Below are 6,134 nucleotides of genomic sequence, written 5' to 3'. Positions count from 1 at the left end.
ACTAGTCTCGAGTCACGAGATTTTAAACACCACTAACTTGAGTATATCAAGAAGTTCATGAAGACAATCGAGTGGTCCATGGTATTTTCCACCCTCTGTATCAGAGGAGACAGCTGAAGGAAAATGATACGATGAAGTCCTTGGCAAATACAATGAAACATCTAAGAAGAGTTCTCCAATGATTTTTGAATACATGAGTACTAACTCGAATGATCAACTAAGATTTTTGCACTTGACCAAACCCTACGTCATTCTAGGAGTATCAAGTGGATGAAGGACTATAGGTATAAATGATGATGAACAGCTTCCATAATTGAGTGAATACACAATCTTTTGTACAAACACAATTCTAGAGCACGTAGCTTAGCACCCCACAGATTGGAGACTCAATCTGTCGATTGGGTTAAATGGGCTTGGCATTAATTAATATGTAGGATGATATGGTTAAATAATTTGGAAGGACAACAAAGGCTATTGGGTTGTTAGAGTCGTTAACTAGATTGATATACTTAAGTCACACACAAATAGTCTTTTGGATATACTTAAGTTTGGGAGTTTTATAAAAAATACCCACTTAGTATAAATAGAGGAATTCCTTAAATAGAATTCACCAAGTCTAGAATTTTTCAGGGACCTTCATCTTCTTCTCCCTTCTCCCCACAACTCCACTTCATTCAGTATGCAATCATGACGGTGTAATGATGGCATCGAAGGCTGAATGAAGCTTGTCGAGATGGAGGAGGAGATTTGATGCGCCGAGGATTGAATGGATACTATTAATAAGGTTCCTACTTGTGGGTTTGTGTAAGTGGGGCCAGCCCACATACCCTTTCTCTCTCTCCCCTCTTTTTCTAGTTCTATTGTATGGGGCACGTAGTCACATCATGCCATAATGCTCTTCTTTCTTGAAAAGTTCATTCTCTCTTCATGAACAACATGGTATCAGAGCTCCCGTAAGCGCCACCACATTCGCCATTTTCCCATCGCCACCATCCAGCGATCCCTCCGGCGGTCACGCGGCATCCTCTGGCGTCCTCCATGACCTGCATTCTTGCTCTCTCTGTGGTCATGCGGCATCCTCCGATGGTCTGGCGTTCCCTCCGGCGATCCCTTTGGCGGTCACACAGAAATCCCTACGGCATCCTCCGGTGTCCTCCACGACCCTCCAAGATCCCTCTGGCGTCCTCTGCCATCCTCCGGTGATCCCTCTAACATCCTTTCATGGTATTTTGACGCCCTCTGACGTCATTTTGTGGTATCCATGATCCCTGAGGCATCCTTTCGGCATTCGCACTCCTCCGACGTCTGCGCTTCTCTGGCGTCCTCCAACGTCCTCCAGTGTCACTCGTGGCTCCACGACCTCTCCAATCAGGTGACCACCTTATCTTCTCAGCACGCCATCTCATTGCCCCTCCAGCGATTCTCCATCTGTTCGCGCGGTGTCCTCTAGCGTCATCCTCGGTGCGACATCCCTTTGCACAACCGCTTCTCAAGACACACCGGTCCTCCTCCACTTGGTGCACTGACACCTTCATCTCGGTGCGGCTCATCTTGTCCACTTGTTCTAGAGCTGCTCGTTCATCCGGCCCGTCGAACTAGCGCTCCTTGCCACTAGTGTTTCTAAATTGAGTTATGGACAACACGAGTGAATCAAATCCCCTTTCAGGTATTATGTCTCCATTCGCACAGACTGCCCCAAGACACCCCATCACGGTGCAGTTCACTCGGCCAGCGTACATCTTCAACGGGAAGAACTACGGGCCGTGGGCATCAAGATTCCAGCACTTTATGACATCCCACAACTTGAGTCATCACCTGACAATGGAGCCGCCCAGCCCAATATCACCGAAATATGCTGCGTGGAATTCATTGGATTCAGCTATTTTATCGTGGATGCTCCAGAGTGTTGAGCAGCCAATCGCTACACCTCTTGCCCGAATCAAGCCCGCTAAATGAGTATGGGCAACAATGGAAAATATGTGGGCAAATTGGAGTAACTTCAGTTGCACGGTGGAGATCTTTGAAGCACTATTATCGTGCAAGCAGGGTGACTCGACACTGCAGGATCATTTCAAATGTATTCAGGTGATAATCCAGGACTTGGTTGTCTATCAACCTCTCACGGTCGACATAGTGACACTGGAGCATTATCGCCAGGAGTTGATCGCATGTGTGTATCTCGGCGGATTACATCTGTCTATCTCCTCACAGATCAAGGGGACCATTCTCCCTGGAGAGCATGTTCCTGATATCACTCAGATTTTCTCGACTTCACTTTGAGTGGCTACCAGAGCTCCACATGTCTTGCAAGGGACTTCTCCTGCCCCATCCGCACTAGTCGTGTCCACACCTCATGGAAAGGGACACAACTCCTTTCTACCATGTACCCATTGTGGCAAGCAGAATCATCCATCCAACAAGTGTTGGAAGCAATTCGGGAGACCTCCATCCGCCCAGGAAGTAGTGGAGACTCCAATCGCCCAATCGCTCCAGTTGTACTGCTACCATCAAGCCTTCCCTCATGTGCCTTTCAGGTGACCCTCACACCAAGCGAGATGGAGGCAGTGCGACATTATCGAGAATCTCCGGATCTTCTTCATCCTCGGCGACTTCTGTCCCCTCCACTTCAGGTACACACGCCTTTCTTGTGTTCTCATCTTCGTCATGGATTATTGACTCAGGGGCCTCCAAACACATGATCGGTACCCCTTTTGTCCTCTCCTCGTTTATTTCAACTCCTCTATCTTCTCCTTCTGTCACCATTGTTGACGGTCGAATATGTCCAATCCAAAGTCACGGCGACACCACTACCTCATCACACCTACCCCTCACCCATTTACTCCATGTTTCTGGGATTCTGACCAATCTCCTCTCAGTTAGCACCATTAATCGTGCTCTCCAGTGCTCTGTCATTTTAACCCTACCTATTTTACTTTCTAGGATCTGCATATCGGGCGGAGGATTGACTTGGGCGTGAGAACGAGGGATGTAGGAGCTCGTCACTAATGACATCCACTCTAGCCCTTAGGCATTTCTATCTACCCCTTCTTCCAAACTATCCTCTCTTTTGTGGCATCAATGTTTAGGACACCCTTCCTTTGAAAAATTAAAGAAAATATTTCCTTCTCTCAGTAAATTCTCGTTCCTCCTATCCACGCCATGATGGGCCACCTACATCCTCTCCATTTGACCTTGTACACTACGATGTTTGGGGTTCTTCTTGCACTCCATCTATTGCTGGCTACCAGTACTACATTGTCTTTGTTGATAATCATACCCGAGTCAACTGGACCTACCTTTTCTGCGACCGCACCGAAGTCCCCACCACAATAACTCACGTTTTCAATGAGGTACAAACACAATACTCCATTACCCCTAAAGTCTTCCGCACCAATAACGCCCTTGAGTTAGTTCAGTCCTCAATTCAAAGCTTCTTTGCTGATCGCGGTACCATTCATTAGACGTCATGTCCTCACACCTCGCAACAAAATAGCATAGCTGAATGTAAACACCGTTCTCTTCTTTACATAGCTCGCACATTACTCATCGGGATACATGTCCCCTCTTACTTATGGTCCGACGCTATCCTCACTGCCACATATCTTCAAAATCGTCTTCCCTCTTCAGCACTCAACAGCGACATTCCTCTTCGTTGTCTACATCCCACTTCCACTATTTTCCCTCTACCTCCGCGAGTGTTTGGATGTGTTGCCTTTCTCCAATATCACTCAATCTCTCTCTCCAAACTTTCCCCTCATGCCAAAAAGGTGATCTTCATCGGCTACTCCTAGACAAAAGTACTTGTGTGGAAAGCTGCCATGGATCTTGAAGCCCTCGTTCAGGCCCTCGTTTCTTGGAGCACATGGACATTGGTTCCTTGCCCTCGCGATGTCAACATTGTCACTTGCAAATGGGTATTCATGGTGAAGCACAATCCCAACGGGTACATTGCCAAACACAAAGCCCGATTAGTCGCTTGTGGCTTCACACAAGTTTATGGGATCAAAGATACGGAAACTTTCTCTCCAGTCGTTCGCATGAACTCCATTCATGTGATTCTCTCCTTGGCAGTCAATCAGACATGGGGTATGCATCAGCTTGACGTCTCTAATGCTTTCTTATATGGTAATTTGGAGGAACATGTGCTCATGGAGCAACCTCTGGGTAGGTTGATCGGGAGGAGTTATCCAAGGCGTGTCATCTGCGGAAAGTGATTTATGGCCTCAAGTAGAGTCCTCGGGCGTGGTTTGTCAAATTTGGGGGTATTCTCAAACAATTTGGTTTCACTCCATGTCAAGCTGACACCATTGTGCTCACCAAATGCACACCTACAAGTATTATCATCCTCGTCATCTATGTGGATGATATGCTTATTACACGCAGTGACACCGAGCGCATTCAGACCACCACGGCCTATCTCCAGCAGCACCTCAGTCTTTGTGATTTGGTCACTCGCTATTTTCTTGGTATTGAGTTCACTTACCAAGGTGATAAACTCTCGCTCTCCCAGCGCAAGTACGCTCTGGATATACTTCAGGAGACATGACTTTTGGGGCGTAAGCCCGCTTCCTCTCCAATGGAGATCTGTGTTCCATTCTGGGACACATCTTCACCGCTCCTTCCTCATGCTAACCAGTACCTATGCCAATGTATTGTGAGAATCAAGTTTCTTTCTTCATTGCTAAAAACGAAGTGTTCCACGAGCTAACCAAGCACATTGAGGGAGATTGCCATTATATTCGCGACAAAGTAATGGCAGGGGTCATATCGACTCCATTTGTCGCATCTTCTAAGAAGCTTGCGGTCGTCTTCACCAAGAGCTTGTCGGGCATCTCGTATGATGGGATCATCACCAAGCTAGGCATGTTCAATTTATATGCTCCAACTTGCTGGGAAGTTTTGAATAAGGTTCCTACTTGTGGGCCTGTGTAAATGGGCCCCAGCCCACTTCTCTCTCTCTCTCTCTCTCTCTCTCTCTCTCTCTCTCTCTCTCTCTCTGGTTCTATTGTATCGGGCACGTAGTCACATCATACCCTAATGCTCTCCTTTCTTGAAAATTTCATTCTCTCTTCACTAACAGATACGTCTAGAGGCTGGTACACATGACTCACTTGAGGATTGAAGGAATCACAGACACGATCTGTGCCAAGAGTATTCATTTCAATATTTTATTGATCTCGTAAAGATTTCATTTAAGTCTTTGACTACGTATTTTTTTGAGTTCTTCATCCAGATCAAGGCCTCCAAAACCCAACAATTTCCATCCACATCATACATCCATATCCATCTATCTACATCCATTTAACCCTTTGACATCATGCATCGTGTCTCCTTAATATATTATTCTAGGATCACAAGTGACATGATGATTAAGTCACACCAGAACTCTCAAACATGATAATTAATTCGCATGTTTTCAGATTGAGTCCATGGTTTATTAATTCATCAAGTGAGGCTTATTGAGCTACTCAAGTCTAAAGCCTCTACTCATATCCATGGTGATCCCCAACATGTTGAATTTTGAATTTTTATCGATGAGTTCCAGACCTTTCAAACATGGAAGATTTATACTAAATGAGAGTTTTTTTTATAAAACTCCAAAAGTTTAAGTATATCTTTTGACATTCAAAAGACTATATGTGATCTTGTAGGCTCGTGTATCAGCTTTGTTAACAAATCTAGTGACTCGATCACCTTTATTAACCAACCTAATTAACTATCTATATCACAGTATATATTAGTTACTCCTGAACACTGAACTAAGAATGGAACTTATGTTTATCTTTCTAGCTAGAGGTATTTCCATCACTCCCTATATAAACATATATGTATATTATTTTTTACATCGATTTATTCCATTTCATCCTTCTCATACATTTATATATTTGTAGTTATTTCTCATCACTCTAAAATCTATATTTATGTTATTATTTATCACATTATCATTCCAACATAGTTTTCTCTATTTCTTATATTATAAAACATCCCTTGTCCACCCTTACCATTTTTTGTCCCTAATTACAGTTCCATACGGAAACAACCCTTTCTCGTCAGCATTTAATCATGAATATTTATTGACTCAAATCAAATAAAAATTAAACCCCTTAAACTTGACTTCACCACCAATCGACTGA

This window comes from Wolffia australiana, chromosome 2 (genome assembly GCF_029677425.1).
Source record: "Wolffia australiana isolate 7733 chromosome 2, ASM2967742v1".
NCBI lineage: Eukaryota > Viridiplantae > Streptophyta > Magnoliopsida > Alismatales > Araceae > Wolffia > Wolffia australiana.
Note: the sequence above shows the minus strand (reverse complement) of the source record.